Source organism: Cupressus sempervirens, chromosome 5 (genome assembly GCF_028749045.1).
Source record: "Cupressus sempervirens isolate cs-2001-9-10 chromosome 5, ASM2874904v1, whole genome shotgun sequence".
In the NCBI taxonomy this organism is placed as follows: Eukaryota; Viridiplantae; Streptophyta; class Pinopsida; order Cupressales; family Cupressaceae; genus Cupressus; species Cupressus sempervirens.
The window spans coordinates 329,249,088-329,267,888 of record NC_143122.1 but is presented as its reverse complement, the minus strand read 5'-3'; the positions used below and the strand labels follow the sequence as shown (position 1 = coordinate 329,267,888).

General features: G+C 32.1%; 1 pseudogene; it reads left to right on the top strand.

Moving 5' to 3' along the window:
• Positions 1 to 17,904, top strand: part of LOC149556021 (putative truncated L-gulonolactone oxidase 7, mitochondrial pseudogene) — a 48,783-nt pseudogene extending 30,879 nt beyond the window's left edge.
• The last annotated feature ends 897 nt before the right edge of the window (positions 17,905 to 18,801 follow it).

Below are 18,801 nucleotides of genomic sequence, written 5' to 3'. Positions count from 1 at the left end.
ACAAAGACACATTTCTTTGATTTAGCTTCTAGCTTGGTTCTATTTTTAGAGTCTATATGAGCAAAAGCTTCACAACCGAAGGTCTTGAGAAAAGAATAACTCACCTTCTTACCAGTCCATGCTTCCTCTGGAATACCATAGCCCAAAGGAGTAGAGGGTCCTCTATTAATCAAATATATTGCAGTATTGACAACCTCCACCCACATGTGTAAGGGCAACCCAACATGCAACCTCATGCTCCTTGCATGCTCCATTATAGTCCTATTCATGTGTTCAGCCACTCCATTTTCCTGTGGAGTCCTTGGAACAATTTTTTGTCTACGAATACCAATAGTGGAGCAATAATCTTCAAATTCATGACTGCAATACTCACCACCATTATCAGATCTGAGACATTTTAATTTCTTACCAGTCTCATTTTCAACCAAGCATTTCCATTTCTTAAAAGTTTGAAATACATCAGATTTCTGTCTAAGGAAATAAACCCATACTTTTCTAGTTGCATCATCAATAAATGTAACATAATAATGAGAGCCACCAAGGGAAGATACCTGAGCCGGTCCCCATACATCTGTATGCACAAGCTCTAATTTCTCCTTTTTGTTTTCCTTCCCAGTCTTTACAAAACTCACTCTCTTTTGTTTTCCATACACACAACTTTCACAGAAATCCATATTCACACATTTTAGACCTGGTAAAACTTTCCTTGAATGAAGTACTTTCATACCTTTCTCACTCATGTGCCCAAGTCTATTGTGCCACAACGCTGTATTAGAATATACAGCAGCTATTTGTTCTCCCTGCTCAACTGTAGTAATTGTTCCTGAATATTCATTTTTCTTTGAAACAGAAGGAACAATATGACCTGCACAAAGATATAAGGTGCCTACTTTCACACCTTTTGCTACTACAAGGGAACCTTTTGAAACCTTCCAATTTTTATCATTAAAAGTAACTACACAACCCTCATCACCGAGTTGCCCTGCTGAAATTAAATTCCTACTTAGCTTTGGAACATGTCTTACCTCATGTAGTAGCCAATGATTCTCATTCTGCAACTTAATCTTAATTTTTCCCTTTCCAACAATCTGACAGGGTTCATTATCCCCCAAATAAACAAGCCCAAAATCCCCTTGGACATAATCAATGAAATAACCTCTATGAGGTGTAGCATGAAAAGAAGCACCAAAATCTAAAACCCATGAATCATCAACACTCTCTAAAGACAGAAGCAAAGCATCCTCTTCGGATTTGTTACTTACCACATTTGCCTCTTTGTCTCCATCTGATTTATCTCCTTCATTTTTCTTTCGAGTCCAACAATCTTTCTTTTTGTGCCCTGGTTTCCCACAGTACCAGCAATCATTTGGTCCTCTCGATTGAGACATCCTCCCCTTTGACTTTCCTCTTGATTTCCCATGATTTCCAGAGTTACTTCCTCTTTCAGTCATTCTGCCCTTGCTTTGTGCATTTAAAGCACTTCCTGATGTAGATCCACCTGAGGATATTCTACGAGTTTCCTCACTTAAAATAACACTGATCACATCATCATATTTTAGGGTACTAGATCCAAGAATAGAATTACTCACCGCCATTACCAAGCCATTCCAGCTTTCAGGCAAAGAAGACAAAATCAAGAGAGCCCTAATTTCTTCATCAAAATTGATACCCACAGAAGATAATTGACTAGTAATAGTATTAAACTCATTTAAATGATCTGCAACAGATCCACCTTCTTCCATTTTCATATTAAATAAACGCTTCATGAGAAATACCTTATTTGAAGTGGAGGGCTTTTCATACAGTGTTGCTAGGGTTTTCATCAAATCTTTTGTCGTCTTTGCTTTTGTAATATTAAATGCCACCGATGGTGCCAAGCATAACCGAATGCTTCCAAGTGCCTTTCTGTCCAAAAGATCCCATTCAACCTCTGACATAGTTCCCTGATTCTTGGCTTTTCCTTCCAATGGCTTCCATAAATCCTTCTGATATAAATAGTCTTTCATTTGCATCTTCCATAACTGGAAGTTCTGCCCATTAAACCTGTCAACCCTCAACTTACCTTCATCTGCCATTGCTCCCACTCAACTGTGAGACTCCCACTTAACTGTGAGACTTTCCTGCAGAGGATAACTGAAAGACAACCTTGCTCTAATACCACTTGTTAGGATAAACCACAGACAAAAATAAAAAACTACATGCAAATATAACCAATAACAGAAAATAATAGAACACACAAAAATGAACACAAGGCACCAAGATTTAACGTGGTTCACCCAATCCCTGGGCTACATCCACCAAACAACAAGTCCGATCTTATTACAATCTAGTGATTACAACCTGATTACAATCCGTAATCCCTTACAGCTCAATACCACCACAAGAACAAATTCCGTATCACCACACATGAAAAATACCCAAACCTAAGCCCTTTTTATACAAGTATTAAACCACTTTAGGGTTATAACATGTCGGCCACAATCAGTCACCACAATCTAACATATCTAATAGCTATCCTATTTATTCCCCTAAAATCAATACACATTATCTACTTACCTCCCTTTTTAGGAGCAATACCACTAGGACAACACATGGATTTATACAGAGCTTCCTAATTAGACTTTGATCCAAAGGCTCTTGCACTTGCTTTTCCATATCCTTATTTTGTTCTAGTATCATTTTGTATGTAGTCTTGTTAGGCAATGATGCCCTTGGCACAAAATCAATTTGATGATTGATTGCTCTCTTTGGTGGCAATGTAGCTAGTGTACCTTCAAAAATTTTGTCATTGAATTGATAGATAGTAGTTTCTTCACCTCTTCTAACATGGGTGATTTTTTAGGCACCTCCTCCTCTCTTGGTTTCACTAGTATGGAATAGCCAATTCCTTCTTCTTTCTTCATATCCTTTATGAATTCCTTCCCACTCGTCAATAATGCTTTGGATTCTACCTTCTCCACTATTTATTCCTCTACCAAAGATTGGATCTTATACGTTAGTCCATTCTTCTTGAATGAGTACTTATTCTCATTACCATGGTGTATTGCCTTCCTGTCATAATGTCATGGTCTTCCAAGCAACATATGGCATGCATCCATTGGTAGCACATCACAAAGTATCCTATCTTGATACTTCCCTATGGTGAAATCAACCCACACTTGTTCATTAACCAATATGTTCTTCCCTTATTCTACCAGGTGAATTTGTATGGACATTCATTGGGTATCTTAGTAAGTTTCAAATTCTAAACTACTTCCTCTAAAATGACATTATCAGTAGATCCTAAATCAATTATAACCATGCATACCTTGCCTATTATCTTGCACTTGACCCTAAAAAGGGCCCTTCTTTGTTTATGCTCATCTTTGGTAGGTTCTTTGATCAATATCCTCCTCAACATGAGATTCTCTCCTTTCTATGAATATAGGCTCACCTATAATTATTTTGGATAGTCCTCTTCTTGGACATAGGAAATCTTCTTTTCACCTTGTGAAGATGAGGGTTTGTCAAGACACCTATAAGCTAGGTGACCCAACTACCCACAATTATAGCATTTCATGGAAGCAAAGTGGGAACTTCTTCCAAATCCACATGTTCCTCCTCTTCCACTATTGTAAAATCTTCTACCCTTGCCATATCCACCTATGTTATTGGACTCATGCCCTTCTTTGAAAACTTAGAGTCACCTTGGCCCTTTTTGTCATTGCTTCTTCCACCTAAACCACCCATTTGACCACCTCTAGTGTCTCTAACTCTCCCTCTACCCCTAGTATTAGAGTCTTGTTTCTTATTGACCTTTTCCTCCACTTTAATAGTCATTTGATAATAGTTATTAAGGGTAGTAAGTGTAAAGAGACTCAATTCCTCCTAAATGTTTCATCTAAGACCATTTAGGTACCTTGCCACTTTAATGCTTTCAAGTTCTTGGACTGTAGACCTTAGGCTTAGTTTCTGGAACTCTTCTCTATAACAAACTACATCTAGGTCTCTTTGTCTAATATTTTGCCTCTTCTTATTTAATTGGATTTCATAATCCTCAAGTAGATAATTCTCTTTCACTTTGGCCACCATGGTTTTCCAGTTTGTTATTGGTTTCTTGCCTTCCTTCTCTCATTCTTCTTGCAAGAATTTCCACCACGTTAGTGCTTGTCCTCTTAGCCTTGACTTGGCTATCTTTGCCTTGAGCATCTATTATTCCATCACATTTAAAGTTATTTTCCATATCCTCAATCCACTCCATAACCAACTCTGTATCCATTCTTCCAGTAAAGATAGGAATGCCTTCTAGTGGTTTTCCACTTAGTGCCTTCAATGTCTTTAGAAAAGGTTCCTCTACTAATGGAGGATTTGGTGGTGGCTTTGCTTCATCTTCTACTTGATTCTTTCTTTTTTTCTTATCCACTTCTAACTGCTCTTTCATATTCCCTATAGTTTTAACAACTTCCTCTAGATTTTTCTTCATCTCTTTCACAACTTTCTCAAGAAGTATGTTCTTTTCTTGTTGTTTTGTCAAATCTCTTTCCAAATCAGCATTAGTCACCATGGTGTTTTCTTCTATGGATTCACTTGCCTCTAACATGCACACTGCACTACCCAATCCCTTTAACTAAGCTCTGATACCACTTTGATGGGGAGATCTATCCTTCTGGAGCATTGTAGCTCTTACTAAGAACTTTCTCTTGGTCTTGTTAGGGAAACTTACCTTACCCCTACCTATAGATCACTTCAAGGATCCCTCACCTCCTAATAGATCTCTCCACCAACTTAAAATTCTCTCACAATGCTCATCAACCTCCTTATGCACCCATGGACTCCAATTGCTCATTGCACCTCAAACTAGTTTGTGAACTTGGAAAAGGAAATCCAACTACTTATTTAAGCCAAATTTGATCCATTAAGCATGGATCTTTCATTGATCATCTTACTGATCCCTTGGTTTCTAGGTTTTAAGCCTTGTAGCCTTTTCCCCTCCAATTAGGCCTCCTAGAAACATGAAACTTAGTTTAGACTTCAACTTTATCAAATGAACCCCCAACTTTCTTTGGGATTCCTTCTAAGGTTCTCCTAACCTCCAAGATTTCCTAGGTCTTGGGTTCCAATACTGTTCGTACATGTTCCTATCAACAAACTCTTATTTTTAAGGGTTTCTAGGGCTTGTGGACCATTTTGAGTTCTAGGCCTTTGGAGCCTTGTGCAACTCCTCCACACTCCTTATAATCATCTATCAAGGACTCAAAAATCTTCCTCCTCCAATTCCTGATTGGCACCAACAAATCATTTAGCAAGTTTTCTTGCTATTGTCCTACGTAAACCACTGGCCAAAATGCCCCAACAATCACCTAAAAATTAAAGGAAAAAATAGCTACCTTGCACTCCAACCCTCCAACATTCATATTTGCAATATTTACAGAGTCTAGTTCTTGATTCCAACTGGCCATGGAATTTTCACCATGGGAACTCAAGTAGGAGACATTTTTACAAAACTAGTTTTGTCTAGGACAACCAACCAATATAAACCAAAGGAATTTACATAATGAATAAGAATAGATTCAAAAACAATAACCGACTCCATAAATATTTATTAAATAATAACTTATCAATGCATAATAGCAAACCACTCAATCCATTAAAGGTCTAGATGATGGCAAAACTACGCTATGTGATCAAATTTTGTGTTGCAACTTGTGATTCCATACAAATTGATACCCAACCTTTTTTAATTGAAGTGTATCTTACCTTATATATCCCATTCCATCCTATCTAGATCCTCAAGTTGGGTTTAGGACCCCATTTGAGTCATTTCCTAGATTTCAAGAAATGTTGTCATGACAACTTTGCAAAGTTACAAATTTGTCATACAATGTTTACAACTTTTACACTTATAGAAATTCCTCTATTCTCAAAGGCATAGTTTGGTTCAAAACCTTTTGTATGGTCCTAAAAGCACTTAAGGACAACACCACATTTCTAATTCTTTCTATTTTGTTAGGATAATTTGGGGTAAAGTTTATGTTGGATCTTACTCCTTTGCTTCTTCTATTGCATGGTTTGGAATCAATTCATGATGTGTGATTTTGAAATCTTCCTTTCTAATTCCCTTTACCTTTTTTATATCTTTTTTCTTATTGACATTGATTGATGGTTTAAAGATATTATTAAATTTATAAGTTCTTTCTATCTATAATATTTTCCTATTGGAAGTGGAATCAGTAATGGTTTTGATTTCACCCATAGCCCTATTAAATGTAAGATTATAAATCGATATGTTAGTGATAATATTTTTGGTTATAGGTTTCCATTGTCCAAAATCTATGTTAATTAGGGAGCCTGACCTTGTTGGATTGATTAAGGTTGTTTTTGAAGCTTATCAGATTTCCTAGTCCACAACCAATTTTATACAAGATTTGATTATGATTTAATTCTAGAGGGATGTTTTGGCATTCAAACCATGTTGGAATCTTGATTTTACTTAGATCCTATTGTAGATATTAGGTTTCTAGGACATGAATTTTATAGAATGTCCTTTGTAAAGTAAATAAGATGCTTCAATTAACTCTTTTCTAATTTCTATATTTTGACAATGCAGATACAACAAAGAATTGGAATGGATAGAAATATATACATGTTCTTTGCGGATGTCCTTTAACTAGTTTATGAGATTTTGAGATTTTTCTTGAGGGTCATTCCATATTGCCAAGACTCCTAAATTTTATCATTCTATCCATCTTGCTTCAGTATCTTCATTACTAAGAATGAAGACATCGCTATAATCATTTTGCCTAGAACTAGGAAAGCTAGTGTTTGACTGCTAGTTAAGGAATGACTTAGTGGATCTAATATTTTGGTGAAAGGGGAATTTATAATTAAGTTTTCTATGGGGTGGAATATATGCTTGAGGGAAATTGGTGTGAGAATGAGAGATGCTAGGGTTTAAACTAGAATAGGGAAGAAAGTAGGATTTTTTATGACCTATAGGGACATTATTTGTAGCTGAGATGTTCAGAGGTTTGGTAGGATTGGTTTTGATTCTAAGATTGTTAGCAAAGGCAGAGGAGGAGGATGCATTCAAGGAGGAACTAGGATAGTGGACATATTTGGTATAGATGAAAAACTTAATTTTTGCATTACAACTCTTGTCACTCATACACCATTTTGTGCTAATATTTTTATCTGGTCAGGTTGACTTACCAAGTTTTTGAAGATTTTGTTGATTATGCACCTAGGTCCATCTGTCTTCTAGTTCATTCTCTCTGCACCTTGCTTGGTTTTCCTTTTTGGCACTTTTTTTTTACACTGTTTCTTTGCAATCTACCTACTAGTGTACGAGAGGAACTTTTGTGGTGAGCACCCTTGTCAACTAGTAGGACCTATGCATGTCTAATGATTCATTTATTGTGTTCTTCATGGAGGTTAATGAACTATTTTTATATGCTAGGGGTTCTACAAGAGGTTTTAATGCTAGTCCATTTTCGTGGCGAGACACCCGTATTATCGAGGCTTTGGCTATCTATGTTACTTTGGTTGAAATAATACTTTGGTTTCCATTTTTGATGTGAAATAACCCCTTCCTATTGGGCAACTTTTTTTGCTTTTAAAACTACTTTTCACCAATTTTTTTAATAAGATTTAATATTCGTTATTATAATTATTTAATTCATAATAATTAAATTAGAGGTACATTTAAATAATGAGCTTTAATTATTATTATTAATTTAAATAATAAATTATGCTTTTAAATAGTGCTAACACTAATTAATAAAGAGGAGGAAAAGAAAATAAAAGATCATTTTAATTAAAAAGATCTTTAGGTATGCATGAAAGGGTTAAACAATTAAAATATTAATATTTTCAATAAAGTTAGTGGCTTTTGAAATATTAGAGAATAGAAACCCTAATCAGGGTTATGGTTCTTTATTAGGGGGTTGGTAGTTCATTTGAGTGAAATACAGGTTTTGTGAAGCGAAAATTAGAATTAGAGCAAAAGAATTGTTGAAAGTTTTGGAGGGTTTGGATTTACATGCATTCATAGATTGTCTTATATTTTAGTTGTGGTTTTAAGGTAGGGTTTGAAAATCCATTGTAGAATTTTATTGAAAGATCTATTTACTTCGTGTCTTCTTAGGTGCTTGTATAATGGTTATTAATTTATTGGATAAAGAATTATGTTATAGATTTTGAAAAGGAAAACTTATTGATCAAGAAAACTTGACTAGAAAGTTATTATGATTATATTCTTTTAAAACCCTTTATAATATACAGAAAATTTAATTATAGAAAATTGAAGAAAAAAAACTAAATTAAATAGCTAGGGTTTCAACTTTAAATTTGTCATTAGAACCATGTGATTATCATGAATTTTCTAAATAAAGATAAATATTCTTCTTATATCTCAAAAAAATTGGTTGCAAAATTTATTTTTAAAAAAAAAGATGAATTCAAAGGAAAACATGTTGTAACTAAACTTATCAATGCATGCGAAAACAAATATATTAAAGATAGAAAACTGAGTATATTATGGGTGCATGATTTGAGAGAGCAAAGACATGTGAAAATACTAATTGCATGTTTATTTTTATTTTATTAAAAAAAAATTTATTTATTTTGAAAATTAATTTATTAATTATTTTTTATTCTATTAAAATATAATTTATTTATTTTAGTAATTAAAAAAAAATTTATTTATTTTGAAAATTAAATAAATAAATACTATTTATTTTCTTATAAGTGGATTTTTAATATCAATTACTTTTAAAACTCGATGGGATATAATAAGTTATATATTTATTCATACAAATGGAGTTATAAATTAATAAATATATATTGTATTTAGTTATATTTTAAGAGAATTTATAGTGGAGTCCACTATATAATCATCTAGTTAGTAATATTTAGTATTATGAGAGAAATTATAGATAACTTAATTAAAATTAAAATTTCAAGTTTGAGTTATCTCTAGTTGCATTATGAATTAAAGGAAAAGTAAATATTAATAATGGACTAAAATAGAAGTCAAATTAGTATTTTAGAAATGAAATTGATATTAATGTTTAATCTAATAATATACATTTATGTTATTAATTAAATCATTTGTGATTTAATATTTTTTAAATTAATAACATGATAATATTGCATGGTATTTTAGATGCACAAAGAGATTTGACATTTAAATACTTATTGATTTAAATAAGTATATTAGCATAACAATTTATATTAACATGTATATTCTTACTTTATATTTAAACACGCCATTGTGATCCAAACTAAACAATATAAAATGATAGAATTAAATCATATAGTTAAAAATTATGTGTTTTCTTATATTCTATTTATAGTCTTGTGATGTTTATTTTTGTAATGGTTTTTTTTGTGGATTGTTTAGTTGGCCAAGTTAGGATGTTCACTAGAGGCATTTTTTAGGTTTCTTTTACAATTATTTGATTGAATGTCATGATGTATTTTATGATTCACATTCATATTTATTTTATGAGATTTCTTTTGATGAGTATTTATAAGAACATGAGGTTTGAGAACCAATATTATTTTCAAGTTCCATATTAAGGAACCAAATTTGATCAATATTACATTTTTGGTATGGGACACAATTATAGTTTGTAAGTTTTGGGAAGGTAGTCTAGATGTATGTCTATGAGAATGGCTTGCAATAGGGGTCGGAGCCCAAAGTGGTTGCCAAAGTAACTCATTGTAAGTTGTGTAACAAGTGATAACATAATAATTTAAAATATTTAGACACACATTAACAAGATAAGTTAGAGATATTGCCTCACCCATGCCTTAAGTGCTTGTATAGGCTAAGGATGGGAATTGGATGATACATAGTGAGAGGTATGACTAGTTTTCCTCATCTTCATGAGAGGGAATTTTGGTTTCACATTTGTCATGTTGAGGGTTTGGGGTCCATAGTGACCAGTCTAAGGTAACTCAATGCTTGAAGGTCTGGGGTCTAATGAGAGACCAGTTTAGGGTAACTCAAGTAGTTTGAACATGTGATAACACTCCCTAGTATGTAGCCTAAGTCTCCTTCATAGTTTTTTTTAATAATTGTCTCTAGTGGTTTACTTGTTGGATGTTACTTTTGATCTTGTATTCATTGTGAGTTGTTACTTATTGATTGGATGTCATTTATTATTGACAGTTGAATTTTATTGATGAGTGTCATCTATTTATGAGTGGTGTTTTATTGTCAAATGTTATTTATTTTTGATGATTTACTTTCATTGATGACAATTGGTGATTTGTTGGTTGTTGTGCTTTTGACACTTAGAGTGGATATCTTCCGTTGATATTATCTCTTGATTTTTTATACTCAATTTATACTTGGTATTTGTATGTTGAATTGGCATATGGTGTTGATATTGGATTCAGTGTCCTTTCAATTTTAATTATCTCTTCTTCTTGAGTAGTTTGTGTTATCCTTGAGGTATTTTTGGCTATTAGGATTACTTCTCTAGGAATGTTTTATGATTGATTAGTTGATTGTGGATTGTTCATTATCTTTGCTGAAAGGTGGGAGTGGAAGCCTGACTAGGTGACCACGTAGTCAGGAGGTAGTGTCTTCTTACCATTTGGGTCCTCCTTAGTTTGAAAGATGTTGGATGTTCATAGATGTAGTTGTACCATTATCATTCTTACTCGTATCTTAGAGACCTCTATTCAGTTGATGTATGTACATTATCATGTATCTTGTATTTTGATGTGCTTGTATCTATTCTTGCATACCCTATGACATGTGTAGTGGATGTAATTCCATTGTATTAGTTGTACTTATGCATTTTCTTGTGAGATAATGTATCTATTATTTCCTTATGATTCTTGAACATGTATCGAAGACTTAAACTAATTACTATAAACTTTTTAAGCATGAGTCAATGTGAAGGAACACTTGAGGAATGGAAAACTATAATTGTAATTGCTTGTATGTACTTGATGTGTATGTGTATATTGCTACTACATGGTTATCTTGTGTTGTTTAAATTTTATTGAAAAAAAGGTTCAATAAACATTGAATCATGTTAGGTTATTTCTCTTGGGTTCCTAAATGAGGTGTTAAACTAATATACTTATTTGTGCTATAGAAAATGAGTTTTAGCTCATTATCTTTGAAAAGGTGTATTTCCTCACGTAAACAAGAAAAAATTAAAAATATTTGATTGATTCTTGCATTCCATAAGAATGGGGTATAGGCATTTTATTTTGGCATTTTTCAAGAACAAGAGTAAATTTTTTCCTCAAATCTTTCTTTTACTAATACAACTTTATCACAAAAGTTGGTTGAAGCAAATGACAATGATTTATTTTGAGTAATATAGATTGAGTATATGCCCCTGAAGAATATTATAGAGAATATTTTATTTCTCTCAAGAGTGCTCTTGTATAGTGAAGTTGAACTTTAGTTGTTGGCCAAGTAAGATTATTATTTATCAGACATTAGAGCTCACTCCAAAAATCGTGCCAACCTATTTTTTCCTTAAAAAATGAGCTACTTTTTATAGAAACCACAATATCTTCAAGACCATGAAAAAAAAAGTGGCAAACAACAAAAATACAAATGAATATTAATGATAAATAAGGAAGTTTCATGATTATAGTTCATAATAAGGAAAGTATGATTTAATCAAGACCTTAATGTTGATTTTTCTTTATTTCTTAAAAAAAAATTGTTTGATCATCATATTTCTTTATTCGCAAGAAAAAGATGAAAATTTAATATTTAAATTTTGCATTAATTTTATCAATATAGAAAACAAAATAATATAGATTTTAATTTTCTTAGCTTCTTAAAAAATAACAAAATCTAATAGATTTTTCTATGTTCAATAATTAGGCATTACTAAGTTTAAGACTTTAAAGATTGAAATTAGACTCTTATATATATATATATATATATATATATATATATATATATATATATATATATATATATATATATATATATTTGAAGTGGGTAATACTCTTTAAAAAATAAAAAATTAGTATGGTGAAGTATTAATGATAATTCGTAAATTAAACTTTCAATAGATTAGTTAATCTTATTAGTAATTGATGAGTAGTTAATATAATCTGAAATGTTAAATAAAGTATATTTCTATTTCATAAAATATTATTTAATCATGAAAAATTATTTTAGAAAAAATAAATAGTTGTATTTTAAGTAAATCAATGATAAATTGATTTTAATTTAATTTTAAAAAAATTAACTATAATTTCTTATTGACACATTGTTGCATCTACAAAATATGCAACTATTACTTATATTTGATTGAGTTGATAGATTTATATGTGGGAGTTTTGATCTTGGATGTAACAATTTTTTTGTCAGAAAATTGTCAGCCCCAATGTAAAGAAAAATTAATTATTTTGAATTGCTTTCGTTCTTACCATATCTGCAGTTGTTTAGGGCATTCAATTTCTTCATTTGACATTTCTAGAAAATCCTTGTAGCGGTTGGTCACTTTCTCCATTACACTCCACTGATTATATTTAAAATTTTGGTTCAGAGGCAGTGCTTTGCTTATGAGCTTTGAACTTTTAAATTCCATCGTTGAAGTGAAGTAAGTTGTTTTCAGACTCTCTAAGCCTGAGTTTGCAATCTCTCTATTTTATATTTATAATCTATGTATAATACATACAAATAAATTAAGTTGCATCTTTATTTGGTTTTCATGTACCTATTTGCATCTCTATTTATAATCTACACTCTCATTGTCAATGCTCCAAACAGTGTAGAGCTAATATAGAATGAAATGGGTGGCGTAAAGGTTCCATCTTGATCTTACTTCCTTTAATATTTTTGCTTCCATCAAATCATTGCGCTAGCCTTGGAAGAAATTGTGCACTTCCTACTTTCACTCGCATTGTCTCTTTCTAAGTTAAACACACTCAGTCCTCTCCCCATATACGCTTTCACTTGAAAAGATGAGAAGCGTTAGCTGACTCTTGCTCAAGATAGTGATTAATAGATTATCTTTTGGATAGGGCTAAAAAATTTGCCTTGTTTTCATTGCAAGCATTGGATCCAATTGATTGTGGAAAATAATGGGTCATGAATGCTCCTTACCAGGAGCAAGTGGAAACTTGGAATTGCTTAGATAACTTTTCCTCTCGTTAAGATTGTACTATATGCTTGTCTTTTCAACTACCCAGTTTCACGTCTGAAATATTCTTTTTAAAACGGAAATGGATCTATATATCACAATTTGTTTTAAAAAAAAGTCTACTACATTATGTACTTATTTTATAAAACTTTATATATAAATTTAATGGAATAGTTAATTTTGAAATAATTTTGACATCATAATAAGGCATGACATTGATACATGGACATGAAATGCTTCTATGCCTAAAAACCTATTTAATATTCTCTATAAATTCATTGAAGTGAACTAAATTGTTGATTTTTCTTACATATACACTTACTACTAGTTTACCAATAATTTAGTAATATGAGCTGGATTAAACTGGTCCTTAGAGCCCTACAGATGTCACAACTATGGCGTCTGAAATATACAAAAACTATTAAATGCAAAAACACATTGTTGTCTCTGTGTTATCCTTTTGTTCCTCCTTTATTATTCTCTCGTCATGAAATAAGTCACGTTGTTGTATTATTTTTTACACAATTTATTATAATTCATTGTGTTCCCTTTTTATTTTATGATTTATCAATTCATGTGTTGTTTTGGTCCAATTAAAGTAAAACATATAGTTAATAAGTTGTTATACTTGAATTATTCACATTGAAAATGATTGAATTGTTGATTTCTTCTTTCCTTTTATTTTAGGAACTTAACAATCACAAATATTTTACAAAATACAAATACAGATTTCAACCACAAAAGAAACGATACCACATAAGAGACAAAAAAATTCAAGCATACTACAATAGGTACAAAGACAAATTTCTGGCTAGGCAGTGTATCCAAGGATTTAAAAAAAAGGCCTCTATCCAAAATGAAACATCACTTCCAACAATACAAACCATAGTACTACAAAAACATAAACAAGGTTTTATATAAAGTCAACCAACTATAGAACACATTACTACTAACTCTACAATAGAATCCCTCATTGTTAATGATTTGAAAAGACAAAAAAATAACAAACAAGTACTAGTCCAAGCTTTCATTGGGTCAAAAGTACATACACTACTAGCTTTAATGCTAATTACTATTTTCACAACACAATTTTTTGAATTGATGAAAATGTTTTGAGAACATATTGGTGCATTATCAAAAGTAAAAAGATACATCATATGTAATGAAATCTACATAGGTCTACCCATCCAAAAAATACTAGTGAAATAACTTAGATCCTAGAAAACAACAGATGTTCTCAAAAAAATTACCCAAGTAGAAGAAATGCTTATTGCTAGAGTAATCCCAGTTTTACAAGTCATCCATGCAAGAGGAAAATACAAATATAGTGGTCATACCATTAGTTTTATGCAAGATATTTCAACTATTTCTCATCTTCTTCCTAGAGGGTTAGCAAACATTTAACTTCTTATATACACTAGAAAAACTTACAAGAAAAAACTTATGATTGCTATGTCAATAAACATAATGTTGGAGAAGCTTTAAACTACAAAATGCATTATGACCCATAGTGCAAGGATGTTGATAAATGATGTTGATGCTCTCAACCAATTTCCTAACATAATTAATGATATATCAAGCAAGGTCCACAACTTAAAAACAAATTGTCAAGATACAACACCACTAAATGAAACCAAAACTTCTCTCAAAGATGACATAGACTATCACAATACATCATCATTCATTCCACAATTCCCTACTTGATGCAGTTAAAGGCAGGGTAATCCCTAAAAGAGATGTTCTAGCCCCCAAAAAATAAATAGGACACAACATAATATAAACAATAATACAGAGATTTAGATCCAAAATAACACCAATTCTTGAAATAAAATAATAAGATTTACATCAAACATGCCTAGATGTAAGGCTTTATGGGTTATGACCACATACATCAACAATTACAATAATAGTTTTGCAAGACCTTACAATATTCAACGTGTAGCTAACTCAGATCCATAAGCTAGTAGGAAACCCCAAGAGGAATCTAAATGTGTGCTCGCAAGACACCAAGCAACCTTCTTGTTTCCCAAGCCCACACTTATCTACTAGCTCTACCAACTTCACTCCTCTTAGCTACTCCATACTAAATGATGACTCTAGACATCACAGGACCCTCTAGACTTATACTAAATGAAGTCATAGATCAACTTGACATGTTATTAAATAAACACTCACATTAAATACACCCTCAAGCCACAAGTCAACTTTGCAACAAACATTAAATACATGAAATAAATTAATACTTAGGACACAACCCAAGTTTACAATGCATAACTCATATGACAACATGAGAATGTGTGCCCTTAAGAATAGGTCCATGTGCCATCAAACTATCCAAATCCAAGAGCGCACATGCCAAATATCTTAGATCGTAGCTCACAAATATAATATCTAAAGTTTACCAATAAATCAGGAACACACTACTAGAAGCCACCAAAATGTCTCTAACTCTAATATGATAACTCTAATCTTTATGTAGACTTAGGACAAGGTTCCCTAAGTCTCATAGTTTATATATTTAATATGTATTATTTAAATTGGCTAATTTATTCCTCTCAACTAAATTAATTTCTCTCAACTAAATTAATTTTTAAAATTAATTAAGTTAATTTCATCCCAATTTTCTTCAATTTCTTCAATTTCTTATTAATTTTCTTCAATTTCTGATGCAGGAGCATCTTGCATGGGAAAATTATTTATTCACAACAAAAAAAGAGAGAGAGAGAGAAAAGGAAAAAAGAAAAAAAGAAAAAAAATTGTGAAGGAGAGAGAAAATGACAAAAATGGAAGGAAATAATTAAAAAATTAAAACTAGGAAAAATGGAAAAAAGAGGAATTTCTATTTTCAAGGTGCATAGGTGGCATAAATAGAAAAATAATAAAAATAGTTGTTATTCCATTAATCGAGGTGTGTAGGTGGCATCTTAGAAGTTTGTGGAAAGTTCCTTAAATCATGCATTTAATATTTGTTGTGATCCATAAAGCAAATTTAATTTTGTAATTGGGCCACATGGTGGTGCTTAGTTGTATTTAGGTGGAAATTCTATAAAGTTGTAGATATTGTAGAAGGTTGTAGGTGAAATTCTAGAAGGTTGTGGATATTCTAGAATGTTGTGGATAAATCATGCCTTGGGTAGTAAGTGCCTATTTAAGGAAGACTTATGTTCATTTGTAATCAAGCTCTTCAAGTAGAAGCTCTTCAAGTGTAAGTTGGAGAAATAGAAGCTCTTCAAGTGAGGCTCTTCAAGTAGAAGCTCTTCGGATGTAATTTCTTGTAGAAGCTCTTAGTAAGCAAATATCTCTTATATTGTAAGAATTTGGAGTCCTTTCATTTGGAGGATATTGTAATGAATTTCAAGTATTAATGGATGCTTTCATGAAGCATTTTTGTCATCTCTCTTGTCTCCATCTTGTTGTGATCTTGGTTGTGAGTTTGTAAGGGTGGTGTTGGCCTTTCATTAGTGGTATCAGAGCATACCTTTGTCAGTGGTAGTAGAGTGTGCCTTCATCAAATTTATAATTTAATTAAAATTTTAATTCAATTAAATCTTCCAAAATCTTAAAATTTTTGAAGAATTATAAATTTTTAAAATAAATAAATCCTCACAATTTTTATTTATTTTTATTTTTAATATCATTATCTTTCACAAATAAAAATAAAACATAATTAAATTAGAATCTTTCCTTTTTTTCAAAATTTTGGAAGTTTAAACTTCTTAAAATGATAAATGTTTTCTCATTCTTATCTTCCCCTTCTCTCTATTCCTTTTTGAGTTAAATGGGAAACTTACCAAGATCTTCCCTTTCTCGCTGACATTGAAGCCAGTGCTTATCAAGGTGAGAGTTTTAACATTTCAAACTTTTATACAAATCCAAATCGATTGTAATTTTTGTAAAATAAGACTAATCTGAATAATAACTTATTATTGGGTACGCCATTGCCTTTTCAGTCGATTCAATCCTGGCGGAAGCAGACGTGGATGCAATTTGCAATCTTGTTGGAAACCGAACGATTCAAATTGCAGCGAATGGCCTTGGGTTTTCGAATGACGGGAAACGCTTCACTGGGTACCCAGTCGTCGGTTTCAACCATCGCATGCAGACATCTGGTAAATGCGAAGAAATCCCTGAACAAATTGATGAGAGTTGTACTCCCACCCAGATTTTATATAAAAATGAGACAACATGTACCTGGGACCGACGCGTGCACACGACTCTATTTTTTGATGTTGAAGTGAGAGTTCCTGTGTCTCGATTCCGAGAAGCCGTGAAGGATGTGAAAAAAATAAGAGATTTGAATCCCCAAAGAATGTGTGACAGTGATGTAATATATCTCCGGTCTATTAAGAAGTCTGAGGTGTACCTTGGACCCACTGAGGATGTTGTTACAATCGAGCTCCTGACTTATCAACCAAGGGAAGACGGTACGCCCAAGTGGAATGAAGACGTGTATCAAGAGATTGAGCAGATGTTGATAGACAAGTATGGAGGGGGGCTGCACTGGGCAAAGTCAGGAGGTCACTTGTTTGGAGGTTTGGCCAGACGGGCAGTCAATTTTGAAGGATTTTTGAAGGTGAAGAAGAGGCTTGACCCAGCGGGAGTGTTTTCTAATGATTGGACGGATGGTTTGTTTGGATTAGAAGGAAAAAATGTGGAGGAGTTGAGAGATGGATGTGCACTGGATAAGATGTGTAAATGCAGGGAGGATAAACACTGTGCTCCGCACAAAGGGTTTCTTTGCAAGCCAGGGAGAGTATGGGAGTATGCTCGTGTTTGTAGGAACATCAATTGAGAGGGTTTTGTTTTATGTCTGAATAAATAGTTACACTATCATACTTACTCTCATCGTGATACTAGCCTCATGTTAGGATTGCTTTGTTTGAAACATGAGATATTCAAAAATAAAACTGTTATGTTTCAAGTATGAGATATTTCAAAAATAAAACTGTTATGCTTTCACTGTTAAATAAATTGAATATTTATTTCCACTTAGTGGGAATTGAATTTATTCAAATAATAGATTTTTAAAATATTATAGCTGTAAACATAATTTGGTGTGTGTCAAATTGATCGATTAAGCTTCACTTCCATATTCAATTATAAAATTGAATAACTTTCTTTGAGATTTTAAAAAAAAAAATTAATCTCTCTACTACTTAAGATAGGGAATACGATTTGGTTATGTGCTCAATGGAATTATTGATAGGACATACAAAGATTATACAATAATAATATAGGTATACGAGTTATGATTTGAATGAAATGAGTTTAAATACATGTTAACTTATGTTTTTATGACAATATGATTATCATGACTATGCCAACAAGTTATTTATTAGAATGCTATGATTTTGCACTTTGATCAAGTTTTGCTTTAGAATCCGTAAGAGCTAATTATATTTCACTTTGGCTTAGATCTTTAGATCATCATTTGCATAACCAAATTTTATGAGTGTAGAAATGAGCTGGCATGTAAACCTAGAATTGAGCAATAGAAATTAATATAAAAAAAGTAATTACTATTAGGACTTGTTTTCATCAATTTTTTGATAAATATATTTCAATAAGAAAGCTAAATATGTTTACAAACTTATGGAGTGTATTAGACTGTGATGCTCATGTTAACCTTACTTGGACCCTTGGTGGTTCCGACTTACTAGATATGGAGAAATGATCATTAATAGCAAAA